The sequence below is a fragment of the Nerophis ophidion genome, linkage group LG12 (genome assembly GCF_033978795.1).
Source record: "Nerophis ophidion isolate RoL-2023_Sa linkage group LG12, RoL_Noph_v1.0, whole genome shotgun sequence".
In the NCBI taxonomy this organism is placed as follows: Eukaryota; Metazoa; Chordata; class Actinopteri; order Syngnathiformes; family Syngnathidae; genus Nerophis; species Nerophis ophidion.
Window position 1 is genome coordinate 3,601,420 of NC_084622.1, and position 17,159 is coordinate 3,618,578.

Consider the following 17,159-nt stretch of genomic DNA (forward strand, 5'->3'; position numbering starts at 1 on the left):
GATATTAGTAGTAGGTTTATGCTCACTATCAGATAGTGCGTGGTTTTGAATCACCACTAGATGGAGACATTTCTCTGTTTTAGTCCTCTAATACAGTGGTTCTCAACCTTTTTTCAGTGATGTACCTGTCAACATTTTTTAATTCAAGTACCCCCTAATCCAGAGGTTCTCAAATGGGGGTACGTGTACCCCTGGGGGTACTTGAAGGTATGCCAAGGGGTACATGAGATTTTTATTTAAAATATTCTAAAAATAGCAACAATTCAAAAATCCTTGATAAATATATTCATTGAATAATACTTCAACAAAATATGAATGCAAGTTCATAAACTGTGAAAAGAAATGCAACAATGTAATATTCAGTGTTGACAGCTGGATTGTTTGTGGACATGTTCCATAAACATTGATGTTAAAGATTTTTTGGGGGGTGAAAAAGAGTTTAGAATTAAGTTGATGAATCCAGATGGATCTCTATTACAATCCCCAAAGAGGACACTTTAAGTTGATGATTTCTTCTATGTGTAGAAATCTTTATATAGAATTTAATCACTTGTTTATTTTACTTCTTTATCTCTTTTTTTTTTCAACCAAAAATGCTTTGCTCTGATTAGGGGGTACTTGAATTAAAAACATGTTCACTTAAAAAAGGTTGAGAACCACCTAATCAGAGAAAAGCATTTTTGGTTGAAAAAAGAGACAAAGAAGTAAAATACAGCACTATGTCATCAGTTTCTGTTTTATCAAATTGTATAACAGTGCAAAATATTGCTCATTTGTAGTGGTCTTTCTTGAAGTATTCGGGAAAAAGATATAAAAATAACTAAAAAAGTTGTTGAAAAATAAACAAGTGATTAAATTATAAATAAAGATTTCTACTGTCATCCCCTTTTTGGGGATTGTAATAGAGATCCATCTGGATTCATCAACTTCATTCTAAACATTTCTTCACAAAAAAGAAATCTTTAACATCAATATCTAAGGAACATGAACACAAAAAATCCAGCTGTCAACACTGAATATTGCATTGTTGTATTTCTTTTCACAGTTTTTGAACTTGCATTCATATTGTGTTGAAGTATTATTCAATAAATGTATTTATAAAGGATTTTTGAATTGTCGCTATTATTAGAATATTTAAAAAAAATCTCACGTACTCCTTGGCATACCTTCAAGTACCCCCAGGGGTGCGCGTACCCCCGTTTGAGAACCACTTTAACCCCCCAATACAATTCTTATAACAGTGATAAAAATTAATGAAACCCAAGAAAGAAAGAAAAGATATATTTTTGTCCTCCCTGCCTTCGCCAGGACTGAACCCCACCCCCGAGGCTTGGACAGAACCCATGAATCATCTTTATCGGGGTGATCGCCATCTTAAAACGGCGCAGGCTTATTGGAGCGCTCCTTTTTTTTGAAGTCACATCTGCAGATGTACACCGTGCACGTACCTCCCGGCCAATGCAAGGGCTCATTGGTACTGGAGGCAATTATGCTCAGCCGTGCAAGTGAATTCAATTAAGTAACCGTGATGAGCCCTGAAGAACCACAGAGGAAGACTTATGGCCGAGGCCTAATGTCGGGCAATCCTGCTTTTGGTAAATTAAAGACAACCCCCCTCACCCAAAAAATATAGTATATATATATATATATATATATATATATATATATATATATATATATATATATATATATATATATATATGCCTAAATGGGTGGAAAAACACGGCCCCTCAACAAAGACGACCTTGTTTGGCGTAAATAAGTAGTGGAGAGTCTAAAAGATGTGTATTTACAAACCCCGTTTCCATATGAGTTGGGAAATTGTGTTAGATCTAAATATAAACGGAATACAATGATTTGCAAATAATTTTCAACCCATATTCAGTTGAATATGGGTTGAAAATTATTTGCAAATCATTGAATTCTGTTTTTATTTACCTCCAACACAATTTCCCAACTCAAATAGAAAAGGGTTTTGTATACACCATATGTAAAATCATAAAAAGCTGATTTTAGTGGAGCCTCTCTCATTTATAATACTGATTACTAACTTATGTAAAGTTAATGGCCCTAAGGATATCACCACATGGGCTCAGGAACACTTCAGTAAACCACTGTCACTAAATACAGTTTGTCGCTACACCTGTAAGTGCAAGTTAAAGCTCTACTATGCAAAGCGAAAGCCATTTATCAACAACATCCAGAAACGCCGCCGGCTTCTCTGGGCCTGAAATCTTCTAAGATGGACTGATGCAAAGTGGAAAAGTGTTTTGTGGTCTGATGAGTCCACATTTCCCAACTCTTTTGGCACGTGTTGCAGCCATGAAATTAGTTAATTATTATTTGAACATCAAATATCTGGTCTTTGTAGTGCATTCAATTGAATATGGGTTGAAAATTATTTGCAAATCATTGAATTCTGTTTTTATTTACCTCCAACACAATTTCCCAACTCAAATAGAAAAGGGTTTTTTATACACCATATGTAAAATCATAAAAAGCTGATTTTAGTGGAGCCTCTCTCATTTATAATGCTGATTACTAACTTATGTAAAGTTAATGGCCCTAAGGATATCACCACATGGGCTCAGGAACACTTCAGAAAACCACTGTCACTAAATACAGTTTGTCGCTACACCTGTAAGTGCAAGTTAAAGCTCTACTATGCAAAGCGAAAGCCATTTATCAACAACATCCAGAAACGCCGCCGGCTTCTCTGGGCCTGAAATCTTCTAAGATGGACTGATGCAAAGTGGAAAAGTGTTTTGTGGTCTGATGAGTCCACATTTCCCAACTACTTTGGCACGTGTTGCAGCCATGAAATTAGTTAATTATTATTTGAACATCAAATATCTGGTCTTTGTAGTGCATTCAATTGAATATGGGTTGAAAATTATTTGCAGATCATTGAATTCTGTTTTTATTTACCTCCAACACAATTTCCCAACTCAAATAGAAAAGGGTTTTGTTTACACCATATGTAAAATCATAAAAAGCTGATTTTAGTGGAGCCTCTCTCATTTATAATGCTGATTACTAACTTATGTAAAGTTAATGGCCCTAAGGATATCACCACATGGGCTCAGGAACACTTCAGAAAACCACTGTCACTAAATACAGTTCGTCGCTACACCTGCAAGTGCAAGTTAAAGCTCTACTAAGCAAAGCGAAAGCCATTTATCAACAACATCCAGAAACGCCGCCGGCTTCTCTGGGCCTGAAATCTTCTAAGATGAACTGATGCAAAGTGGAAAAGTGTTCTGTGGTCTGATGAGTCCACATTTCAAATTATTTTTGGAAATATTTGACCATAGGGGAAGCGAACCATCCAGACTGTTATCGACTCAAAGTTCAAAAGCCAGTATCTGTGATGGTTTCGGGGGCCTTTAGTGCCCAAGGCATGGGTAACTTACACATCTGTGAAGGCACCATTAATGCTGAAAGGTACATAAAGGTTTTGGAACAACATATGCTGCCATCTATGCGCCGTCTTTTTCATTGACGCCCCTGCTTATTTCAACAAGACAATGCAGAGCCACATTCAGCACGTGTTACAACAGCGTGGCTTCGTAAAAAAAGAGTGCATTATGAAGTGTAAAATACGACAGCGGAGACCCCGGACTGTTGAACGACTGAAGCTCTACATAAAACAAGAGACTGGGATAGAATTCCACTTTCAAAGCTTCAACAATTAGTTTCCTCGGTTCCCAAACGTTTATTGAGTGTTGTTAAAAGAAAAGGTGATTTAACATATTGGTGAACATGCCCTTTCCCAACTACTTTGGCACGTGTTGCAGCCATGAAATTAGTTGATTATTATTTGAACATCAAATATCTGGTCTTTGTAGTGCATTCAATTGAATATGGGTTGAAAATTATTTGCAAATCATTGAATTCTGTTTTTATTTACCTCCAACACAATTTCCCAACTCAAATAGAAAAGGGTTTTTTATACACCATATGTAAAATCATAAAAAGCTGATTTTAGTGGAGCCTCTCTCATTTATAATGCTGATTACTAACTTATGTAAAGTTAATGGCCCTAAGGATATCACCACATGGGCTCAGGAACACTTCAGAAAACCACTGTCGCTAAATACAGTTTGTCGCTACACCTGTAAGTGCAAGTTAAAGCTCTACTATGCAAAGCGAAAGCCATTTATCAACAACATCCAGAAACGCCGCCGGCTTCTCTGGGCCTGAAATCTTCTAAGATAGACTGATGCAAAGTGGAAAAGTGTTTTGTGGTCTGATGAGTCCACATTTCAAATTATTTTTGGAAATATTTGACCATAGGGGAAGCGAACCATCCAGACTGTTATCGACTCAAAGTTCAAAAGCCAGTATCTGTGATGGTTTCGGGGGCCATTAGTGCCCAAGGCATGGGCAACTTACACATCTGTGAAGGCACCATTAATGCTGAAAGGTACATACAGGTTTTGGAACAACATATGCTGCCATCTATGCGCCGTCTTTTTCATTGACGCCCCTGCTTATTTCAACAAGACAATGCAAAGCCACATTCAGCACGTGTTACAACAGCGTGGCTTCGTAAAAAAAGAGTGCATTATGAAGTGTAAAATACGACAGCGGAGACCCCGGACTGTTGAACGACTGAAGCTCTACATAAAAGAAGAGAATGGGATAGAATTCCACTTTCAAAGCTTCAATAATTAGTTTCCTCAGTTCCCAAACGTTTATTGAGTGTTGTTAAAATAAAAGGTGATGTAACACAGTGGTGAACATGCTCTTTCCCAACTATTTTGGCACGTGTTGCAGCCATGAAATTAGTTAATTATTATTTGAACATCAAATATCTGGTCTTTGTAGTGCATTCAATTGAATATGGGTTGAAAATTATTTGCAAATCATTGAATTCTGTTTTTATTTACCTCCAACACAATTTCCCAACTCAAATAGAAAAGGGTTTTGTATACACCATATGTAAAATCATAAAAAGCTGATTTTAGTGGAGCCTCTCTCATTTATAATGCTGATTACTAACTTATGTAAAGTTAATGGCCCTAAGGATATCACCACATGGGCTCAGGAACACTTCAGAAAACCACTGTCGCTAAATACAGTTTGTCGCTACACCTGTAAGTGCAAGTTAAAGCTCTACTATGCAAAGCGAAAGCCATTTATCAACAACATCCAGAAACGCCGCCGGCTTCTCTGGGCCTGAAATCTTCTAAGATGGACTGATGCAAAGTGGAAAAGTGTTTTGTGGTCTGATGAGTCCACATTTCAAATTATTTTTGGAAATATTTGACCATAGGGGAAGCGAACCATCCAGACTGTTATCGACTCAAAGTTCAAAAGCCAGTATCTGTGATGGTTTCGGGGGCCATTAGTGCCCAAGGCATGGGCAACTTACACATCTGTGAAGGCACCATTAATGCTGAAAGGTACATACAGGTTTTGGAACAACATATGCTGCCATCTATGCGCCGTCATTTTCATTGACGCCCCTGCTTATTTCAACAAGAAAATGCAAAGGCACATTCAGCACGTGTTACAACAGCGTGGCTTCGTAAAAAAAGAGTGCATTATGAAATGTAAAATACGACAGCGGAGACCCCGGACTGTTGAACGACTGAAGCTCTACATAAAACAAGAGAATGGGATAGAATTCCACTTTCAAAGCTTCAACAATTAGTTTCCTCAGTTCCCAAACGTTTATTGAGTGTTGTTAAAATAAAAGGTGATGTAACACAGTGGTGAACATGCTCTTTCCCAACTATTTTGGCACGTGTTGCAGCCATGAAATTAGTTAATTATTATTTGAACATCAAATATCTGGTCTTTGTAGTGCATTCAATTGAATATGGGTTGAAAATTATTTGCAAATCATTGAATTCTGTTTTTATTTACCTCCAACACAATTTCCCAACTCAAATAGAAAAGGGTTTTGTATACACCATATGTAAAATCATAAAAAGCTGATTTTAATGGAGCCTATCTCATTTATAATGCTGATTACTAACTTATGTAAAGTTGATGGCCCTAAGGATATCACCACATGGGCTCAGGAACACTTCAGAAAACCACTGTCACTAAATACAGTTTGTCGCTACACCTGTAAGTGCAAGTTAAAGCTCTACTATGCAAAGCGAAAGCCATTTATCAACAACATCCAGAAACGCCGCCGGCTTTTCTGGGCCTGAAATCTTCTAAGATGGACTGATGCAAAGTGGAAAAGTGTTTTGTGGTCTGATGAGTCCACATTTCAAATTATTTTTGGAAATATTTGACCATAGGGGAAGCGAACCATCCAGACTGTTATCGACTCAAAGTTCAAAAGCCAGTATCTGTGATGGTTTCGGGGGCCATTAGTGCCCAAGGCATGGGCAACTTACACATCTGTGAAGGCACCATTAATGCTGAAAGGTACATACAGGTTTTGGAACAACATATGCCGCCATCTATGCGCCGCTGCCCACTGCTCCCCTCACTTCCCAGGGGGTGATCTAGGGTGATGGGTCAAATGCAGAGAATAATTTCACCACACTTAGTGTGTGTGTGACAATCATTGGTACTTTTAACTTTTTTTTTTAACTTGTAGGGCGAGGGGGTGCATTGGGACTGCCGCTAAGTCGGTTTAGATCAATGGCTAACAGCCACTGAGTAAACTGAATTATTCATACGCATTTACCTGCTGTTTCTCTGTAATAAGTTCCAAGTTATTGCCTCCCCCCCCCCCCCTCATCTCATTTTGACTAGAAAAACTGTAATTACAGATGTAATCAGGAGCTGGAAATGATTGAGTGTAATCTTGCAACAAGCCAAGCGTCATCCCCTGTCGCCTCGTACTGCGTGATTCGTATTCAGCTCAGAAGGCCTGACATCTGAATCAATCTCCTGCTCTGCCAGAGAGATACTGTGTTTATACATAATGTGATTCTACGCAGGAGCTGCACAAGGCAAAACAAATGAATATACAAACGCCACAGTTCACGAGTGTTTGAATGCCTCCTCTAATCGAGCAGAACTGGTATGGTTCAAATTAAGAGTGAGGTGGATGTTTTTCCCGCTGGGATTAATGATGACACCTCAAATGTTGAAAGACAATCACTCCCGGGTTCGGGAAGCAGCACCTTAAAGTGGTCCTTAATCTTCATTGGGATCCCAAAGGGCACATGTCCAACAGACTGTGGCGCTATTGATCCGAGCGGCTAATTTATTTAGTTCATCTCCATGATGGCGCATGTTCACCGCTTGACAGGCTCTTGTTGTCGCTCTTGTGTGTGTGTGTGTGTGTGTGTGTCCCTTCAGGTCGATACCTGCGTCTGAAAAAGTTCCGCGAGGATCACGGCTCCTGGATGACCATGTTCTTCAGCACCATCCTTTCCCTCTGCATCTTCTCCAACATCTACAACCTCATCCTGCTAATGGCTGGGAACATGGAGTAAGACCGTCTCTCTCTCTCTGACTCTCTCAGACCTCTATCTTTTCCAGCGTTCCACCCTTTTCTGATTGATCCAAACGTCTCGGCTGATAGTGGTCTGATTGATCATCCAAAGCTCTTAAATCCAAACCCCGTTTCCATATGAGTTGGGAAATTGTGTTAGATGTAAATATAAGCGGAATACAAAGATTTGCAAATCATTTTCAACCCATATTCAATTGAATGCACTACAAAGACAAGATATTTGATGTTCAAACTTATTAAATGTTTTTCGCTGCAACACGTGCCAATGTAGTTGGGAAAGGACATGTTCACCACTGTGTTACATCACCTTTTATTTTAATAACACTCAATTAACGTTTGGGAACTGAAGAAACTAATTGTTGAAGCTTTGAAAGTGGAATTCTTTTCCATTCTTGTTTTATGTAGAGCTTCAGTCGTTCAACAGTCCGGGGTCTCCACTGTCATATTTTACGCCGCATAATCCGCCACACATTGTCGATGGGAGACAGGTCTGGACTGCAGGCGGGCCAGGAAATTACCTTGCTGAAATAAGCAGGGGCGTCCATTAAATAGACGGCACTTAAATGGCAGCATATGTTGTTCCAAAACCTGTATGTACCTTTCACCATTAATGGTGCCTTCACAGATGTATATGCTACCCATGCCTTGGGCACTAATACACCCCCATACCATCACAGATTTTTGAACTTTGCGTCGATAACAGTCTAGATGGTTCGCTTCCCCTTTGATCCGAATGACACAATGTCGAATATTTCCACAAACTATTTGAAATGTGGACTCGTCAGACCAGTCCATCAGTCCATGTAAGATGATCTCGGGCCCAGAGAAGCCGACGGCATTTCTGGATGTTGTTGATAAATGGCTTTCGCTTTGCATAGTAGAGCTTCAACTTGCACTTACAGATGTAGCGACAAACTGTATTGAGTGACAGTGGCTTTCTGAAGTGTTCCTGAGCCCATGTGAAGTGAAGTGAATTATATTTATACAGCGCTTTTTCCTCAAGTGACTCAAAGCGCTTTACACAGTGAAACCCAATATCTAAGTTACAATTAAACCAGTGTGGGTGGCACTGGGAGCAGGTGGGTAAAGTGTCTTGCCCAAGGACACAACGGCATTGACTAGGATGGCGGAAGCAGGGATCGAACCTGCAACCCTCAAGTTGCTGACACGACCGCTCTACCAACCGAGCTATTCCGTGTGGTGATATCCTTTAGAGATTGATGTCGGTTTTTGATACAGGTTACGGTCATTCAATTTTGGTTTCTGGCCATGCCGCTTACGTGGAGTGATTTCTCCAGATTCTCTGAACCTTTCGATGATATTATGGAGCGTAGATGTTGAAATCCCTAAATTTCTTGCAATTGCACTTTGAGAAACGTTGTTCTTAAACTGTTTGACTATTGGCTCACGCAGTTGTGGACAAAGGGGTGTACCTCGCCCCATCCTTTCTTGTGAAAGACTGAGCATTTTTTTAGGAAGCTGTTTTTCTACCCAATCATGGCACCCACCTGTTCCCAATTAGCCTGCACACCTGTGGGATGTTCCAAATAAGTGTTTGATGAGCATTCCTCAACTTTATCAGTATTTATTGCTGCAAAAAAAATAAAATAAAAAGTTGATCAGTTTGAACATCAAATATGTTGTCTTTGTAGCATATTCAACTGAATATGGGTTGAAAAGGTTGTATTCCGTTTATATTTACATCTAACACAATTTCCCAACTCATATGGAAACGGGGTTTGTAAAAAGGAAGGTGGATGCTGACATATTAGCTTGTGCACACACATTTCTTCCATGATCCTGATTTTTTCTTTAACACATTTCCATCTAAATACCCTCAGATTACCCTCCGCAATAGACCATATACCTTTATGTCAAACTGCTGACAGGAATCCATTTATGCATTTGCGAGATGTCCCGTCATCTGGCGGGGGAAAAAAAGGCCATCGAATCGGGCCGAAACCTTGCACAGGGTCATGGAGAGGATATTTGTTCAAGTAAACTGATGAGGTTGCGGTACAAGAGGGACTTGCTAACAATGAGCATCATCAGGTAGAAGCTAAGGTCGAGATTTTCTACTGCCGAGGGGATCACTTTGTATAATCAGTCCATCTGTCTCAGGCCTGGTTGCCCCTGGTGACATTGCGACCCATCTTGTTTGTTGTCTCTGATTGGCCGAGAGAAGAAAGCAGGCAGATCTGCTGAGACGCTGTCTTATAGAGCATTCATTTATGAGAAGGAGCTCCAGGAAAAAAACACTTAAGAGTGGCTTTCTACAAGAGATCATTAATACTCTTTCTCTAAGATACTGCAAATTTGGCATTTATTTATTGAATTGGATTTATTTTCCTGTGTCTTTCACAACATTTCCAACCTACGACAATTCAGTTGTAGGTGGTAAACCTCACACCCCGTGCTGGCATAGCGGACTTTTTCCACAGCCAGGCATCTCTTACACCTGTGATAGCCCCTCACAAGCTGGCACATTTGCACCAGCGTCCTGTGTGACGTATGCAGCACATGTTGGACAGAAGACTTTTGCTCACAATACCAGAGAAGTGAGTTTTGGATGTCAAAGGTCACCACCGAAGCCCGGACATCCACCATTTAATTTCCTCCCCCAAAGGTGACCCGATTTATTTACAACCAGAAACAAAGATGGCTAAATTCTTAAAGGGGAACATTATCACAATTTCGAAAGGGTTAAAAACAATAAAAATCCGTTCCCAGTGGCCTGTTGTATTTTTGCATTTTTTTTCCAAAATTTTACCGGTCTCGGAATATCCTTAAAAAAAGCTTTAAAGTGCTTGATTTTCGCTATTTGCGATGCGACTTTCCATTTCCCTGTGACGTCATACAGTGCTGCCAATGTAAACAAACAATAGCGAATACCACAGAAAGATATAGCGACATTAGCTCGGATTCAGACTCGGATTTCAGCGGTTTAAGCGATTCAACAGATTACGCATGTATTGAAACAGATGGTTGGAGTATGAAAATATTGAAGAAGAAACTGAAGCTATTGAGCGAATAGCTATTGACGCTATTCATAGCCATAGCATGGCCGAATAGCTGCGTTAGCACCGCCGGTAAATAGCATGTTAGCATGGATTAGCATAGCATGTTAGCATCGATTAGCTGGCAGTCAACATCAACAAAACTCACCTTTGTGATTTCGTTGACTTTATCGTCGCAAATGCATCTGCAGGTTATCCATACATCTCTGTGCCATGTCTTCTTTAGCACCGCCGGTAAATAGCATGTTAGCATAGATTAGCGTAGCATGTTAGCATCGATTAGCTGGCAGTCAACATCAACAAAACTCACCTTTGTGATTTCGTTGACTTTATCGTCGCAAATGCATCTGCAGGTTATCCATACATCTCTGTGCCATGTCTGCTTTAGCACCGCCGGTAAATAGCATGTTAGCATCAATTAGCATAGCATGTTAGCATCGATTAGCTGGCAGTCAACATCAACAAAACTCACCTTTGTGATTTCGTTGACTTTATCGTCGCAAATGCATCTGCAGGTTATCCATACATCTCTGTGCCATGTCTGCTTTAGCACCGCCGGTAAATAGCATGTTAGCATAGATTAGCGTAGCATGTTAGCATCGATTAGCTGGCAGTCAACATCAACAAAACTCACCTTTGTGATTTCGTTGACTTTATCGTCGCAAATGCATCTGCAGGTTATCCATACATCTCTGTGCCATGTCTGCTTTAGCACCGCCGGTAAATAGCATGTTAGCATCAATTAGCATAGCATGTTAGCATCGATTAGCTGGCAGTCAACATCAACAAAACTCACCTTTGTGATTTCGTTGACTTTATCGTCGCAAATGCATCTGCAGGTTATCCATACATCTCTGTGCCATGTCTGCTTTAGCACCGCCGGTAAATAGCATGTTATCATCAATTAGCGTAGCATGTTAGCATCGATTAGCTGGCAGTCAACATCAACAAAACTCACCTTTGTGATTTCGTTGACTTTAGCGTCGCAAATGCATCTGCAGGTTATCCATACATCTCTGTGCCATGTCTGCTTTAGCACCTTCGGTAAATAGCATGTTACAATGGATTAGCATAGCATGTTAGCATCGATTAGCTGGCAGTCAACATCAACAAACCTCACCTTTGTGATTTCGTTGACTTTATCGTTGCAAATGCATCTGCAGGTTATCCATACATCTCTGTGCCATGTCTGCTTTAGCACCGCCGGTAAATAGCATGTTAGCATCGATTAGCGTAGCATGTTAGCATCAATTAGCTGACAGTCAACATCAACAAAACTCACCTTTGTGATTTTGTTGACTTTATCGTCGCAAATGCATCTGCAGGTTATCCATACATCTCTGTGCTATGTCTGCTTTAGCACCGCCGGTAAATAGCATGTTAGCATAGATTAGCGTAGCATGTTAGCATCGATTAGCTGGCAGTCAACATCAACAAAACTTACCTTTGTGATTTCGTTGGCTTTATCGTTGCAAATGCATCTGCAGGTTATCCATACATCTCTGTGCCATGTCTGTCATTGCCGGTTAAATGTGGAGACACTCTGGCACATTCAATGGGGGTCTGGCGGCAGACACTTTCGCATCTTCGGGCCAGTGGTGCAACTTGAATCCCTCCCTGTTAGTGTTGTTACACCCTCCGACAACACACCGACGAGGCATGATGTCTCCAAAGTTCCAAAAAATAGTCGAAAAAACGGAAAATAACAGAGCTGAGACCCAATGTGTCGAAAATGAAAATGGCGGCTGTATTACCTCGGCGACGTCACATTCTGACGTCATCGCCTCCAGAGCGATAAACAGAAAGGCGTTTAATTTGCCAAAATTCACCCATTTAGAGTTCGGAGATCGGTTAAAAAATATATATGGTCTTTTTTCTGCACCATCAAGGTGTATATTGACGCTTGCATAGGTCTGGTGATAATGTTCCCCTTTAATAGAATAGAATAGAATGAACTTTATTGCCATTATATTTGCATATAACGAGATTAAAGACTCCAACTTAAGGTGCGGTAGTGGGAACAAATATCGGGTGAAATAAATAACACAAGAGGTAATGAAGGAAAAAACTAACAATTGAAATAAACAGACTACTATCTAATAAAAATAATAAGCAATCCTGTACAATATACAACACACTATAGAAATACAAAACACTGTACATTATACAGAACAAGACAAGAGTACTGAAGTAATAAATAACAATCAGTATTGCACTCGAAGGGGAGTATTGCACAGTAGGTTGTTAGGGCATGATATTGTGTAGGGGCGAATTATCATTATCATAAGTTAGAGTTCAACATGGTGACAGCTTTGGGGAAAAAAGCTGTCTCTGAGCCTGTTTGTTCTGGCTCTGATGCACCTGTAGCGCCTGCCTGGTGGTAGCAAGTCGAACAGGTGGAAGCCAGGGTGTGTGCAGTCCTTGGTAATGTTTTTTGCTCTGTTGAGGCAACGGGAGTTGTGTAAATCCTTCAGAGAGGGCAGTTGACAGCCGATGATTTTTTGTGCGTACTTTATGACCCTCTGAATCGTTTGTCTGCTTCAGTGCAGCTGGCGTACCACGCTGTTATGCAGTACGTCAGCAGACTCAGCATAATAGTGTCATGACTTGGACTATGGTGAGGTTTGTTTTCCCGTGGTGCAAATCGACTGGATCTTTACTCAAAAATATTACTAAAACAAAGGGTATAAACAAAAGGCGCTCTCAGTGGAGGTGCAAAAACTTGGCTAAGAAAACAAAACACAATGGCAGAATTATGGACAACAAAAACAAAAACACTTACGGTGACCGAGAAAGAGCATGGATCATCAGCATGGAGCAAGGGTGCGTAGAGGGTGATGTCGCCAGACTGACTGCCTGGCAACTACAGGCTTAAATAGATGCAGTGATGACAGGTGCGTGAGTCCAGACAAATCAGGTCCGTGAGTCGTGAACACATAACAGGGGAAAACTGACGGGTTGGAATGGTGACAAAACAAACAAGTGTGCCCAATTAATCCAAAACAAAACAGAACATGACCACAAAACATGACAAATAGTGCCTGGCCTGGCAACTTCAGGCTTAAATAGATGCAGTGATGACAGGTGCGTGAGTCCAGACAAACCAGGTCCGTGAGTCGTGAACACATAACAGGGGAAAACTGACGGGTTGGCGTGGTGACAAAACAAACAAGTGCGCCCAATTAATCCAAAACAAAACAGAACATGACCACAAAAGATGACAAATAGTGTTGTAGTGCAGTGGAATTGTGTAAAAAAATACACATCCTGATATAGGTAATTTAATATTCCGCTAACGATATACATACAGTATATCACAATATAGTATTTTATTTCCTTATATTTTGTTAAAACACATTTCATGCATAAAAAGAAGACAAACAAACAATACAAATACAACCCATAAAACCAGTGAAGTTTGCACATTGTGTAAATCAGGCCTGGGCCATTATTTTGACTCGTGGGCCACATTTAGAGAAAAAAAATCTATTTTTTTTAACACTTATACAAAACCTCACAATAATGTCTGATTGAATGCTAAAAAAACGTCATGACAGACCGCCTTAAAAAACAATGGAATTTAAAATTTTTCTATGAACGATAAAACACTGAATATTGACAACATATGAAAGTCACACCCCCCTTTCGATCGACATACTTTACAATCAAGTGAAACGCAACAAAAAAGCAACAAACAGTTAAATAGGAACGCGAAGGGTACAAAATACATCCACCTACAATCTGATATATCAAATGCATCACTAAGCTTTAGAACTTTGTTGTGAAAATCTCCTTCCGCGTCCGTGGAAAAGCTCCCAACCCACACTGTTAGGTGCCTCGTCTGAGCTGCTGTGACTTACATTACCATAGTAACTAACTAGAGGACCATAGTAACTAATTAGATGACCATAGTAACTAATTAGATTACCATAGTAACTGGTATATCATCCATAAGTGCAGATTCCAATCATTGAAATACTTTGTATAGTTCAAGACTTACGGTCATTAGAAAAACATCAGAGCACATCATAATGGCAGCTCCACTTTCCATCTTAAAGATCTAAAAAAAATTATTTGGCAATGTCCGGCGGGCCAGGTTGAAAATCTCAACGCCTCGGGCCATAATTAGCCCAGGTCTGGTTTAAATGGTAAATAAAAACAGAATACAATGATTTGCAAATCATTTTCAACTTATATTCAATTGAATAGACTGATATTTAACATTCAAACTGGAAAACGCTGTAATTTATTTGCAAATATTAGCTTGTTTGGAATTTGATGCCTGCAACATGTTTCAAAAAAGCTGGCACAAGTGGCACAAAAGACTGAGAAAGTTGAGGAATGCTCATCAAAGACTTATTTGGAACATCCCACAGGTGAACAGACTAATTGCGAACATGCGGTTGCCATGATTGGGTATTAAAGCAGCTTCAATTAAATGCTCAGTCATTCACAAACAAGGATAAGGCGAGGGTCACCACTTTGTGAAAACTGCGTGAGCAAATTGTCCAACAGTTTAAGAACAATATTTCTTAACAAGCTATTGCAAGGAATTTAGGGATTTCAACATATACGGTCCATAATATCCTCAAAAGGTTCAGAGAATCTGGAGAAATCACTGCACGTAAGCCATGATATTACGGACCTTCGATCCCTCAGACAATACTGCATCAAAAATTGACATCAGTGTGTAAAGGATATAAACCGCTTGGCCTCAGGAACACTTAAGGCCGTATAGCTCGGTTAATAGAGCGGGTGTGCCAGCAACTTGAGGGTTCCAGATTTGATCCCTCAAGTCACTGCCGTTATGTCCTTGGGCAAGACACTTTACCCACCTGCTCCCAGTGCCACCCACCCTGGTTTAAATGTAACTTAGATATTGGGTTTCACTATTTAAAACACTTTGAGCCACTAGAGAAAAGCGCTATATAAATATAATTCACTTCACTTTACTTCAGAAAAACACCGTTAGTAACTACAGTTGGTCGCTACATCTGTAAGTGCAAGTTAAAACTCTACTACGCAAAGCGAAAGCCATTTATCAACAACACCCAGAAACTCTGCCAGCTTCGCTGGGCCCGAGCTCATCTAAGATGGACTGATTCAAAGTGGAAAAGTGTCCTATGGTCTGAACAGTCCACATTTCAAATTATTTTTGGTAATTGTGGACGTCGTGTCCACCGGGAGGAAAAGAACCATCCGGATCGTTAAAGTTGAAAAGCATTTGCAAATCATTGTATTCTGTTTTTATTTACGATTTACACAACTTGCCAATTGCACTAGTTTTGGGTTGGGTATTTAGTGTCATCATCGAGCTTATGTAACCGAGGATCGGACCGCCAAGTGCCCTGCCTTCGGCTGCCGCCCAGCTCACATTGCACCCGACCTCTAAGGCCCCTGCTATGGGTGGTGAGCCCATTGGAGGGGGGACCCACGTTGCCTCTTTGGGCTGTGCCCGGCTGGGCCCCATGGCGCTCGCCATCGTGCCCCACCTCCGGGCCTGGTTCCAGAGGGGGGCCCCGTTGACCCGCGTCCGGGCAAGGGAAATCTGGGTCTTTTGTTTTTACTTTTCATAGAGGTCTTCGAGCTGCTCTTTGTCTGGTCCCTCACCTAGGACCAGTTTGCCTTGGGAGACCCTACCAGGGGGCTTAAAGCCCCCGGACAACATAGCTCCTAGGATCATTGGGACACGCAAACTCCTCTACCACGGTAAGGTGGTAGTGAGCGGCCGGAATGAGAATCAGCACCTCCAAATCTGAGTCCATGGTTCTCTCTCAGAAAAGGGTGGGGGGCCATCTCCAGGTTGGGGAGGAGACCCTGACCCAAGTGGAGGAGTTCAAGTACCTAGGAGTCTTGTTCACGAGTGAGGGAAGAGTGGATCGTGAGATCGACAGGCGGATCGGTGCGGCGTCTTCAGTAATGCGGACGTTGTACCGATCCGTTGTGGTGAAGAAGGAGCTGAGCCGGAAGGCAAAGCTCTCAATTTACCGGTCGATCTACGTTCCCATCCTCACCTATGGTCATGAGCTTTGGGTCATGACCGAAAGGATAAGATCACGGGTACAAGCGGCCGAAATGAGTTTCCTCCGCCGTGTGGCGGGGCTCTCCCTTAGAGATAGGGTGAGAAGCTCTGTCATCAAGAGGAGCCAGATGAGGTGGCTCGGGTATCTGGTCAGGATGCCACCCGAACGCCTCCCGAGGGAGGTGTTTAGGGCACGTCCAACCGGTAGGAGGCCACGGGGAACTATGTCTCCCGGCTGGCCTGGGAACGCCTCGGGATCCCCCGGGAAGAGCTAGACGAAGTGGCTGGGGAGAGGGAAGTTTGGGCTTTCCTGTTTAGGCTGTTGCCCCCGCGACCTGACCTCGGATAAGTGGAAGAAGATGGATGGATGGATGGATATTTAGTGTCATGTCTACACACATACATTTAGAGATGGCTTCAGTAATTTCTCAATGTCTGCTTGTCATAAATGGTGTCTTTGAGCAACAACCCTGTCAGGCTTGTTTGGTGTGTTTTTCTTTTCATCACTCTGTTGTTCGGAGCTAACGTTGGTATTGTGTGGCATTTTAACATTCCTCCTGTACGGTTCTTCATGCCGTGTCTCTAAGTGATACAATACATTTGCAGAGTACTGTCGTCAGTCGGTTGCTGATTTCTTTAACCTTCGTCTTGTGTTAGGGTCGGCACCGACCCGTTTTAAATTTTAAAT

At 41.2% G+C, this 17,159-nt stretch overlaps 1 pseudogene; it reads left to right on the top strand.

Annotated features, from left to right (window-relative positions):
- Positions 1 to 1,528: 1,528 nt before the first annotated feature.
- The window catches only part of LOC133563735 (transmembrane protein 117-like), a 146,439-nt pseudogene continuing 130,808 nt past the window's right edge, over positions 1,529 to 17,159 (top strand).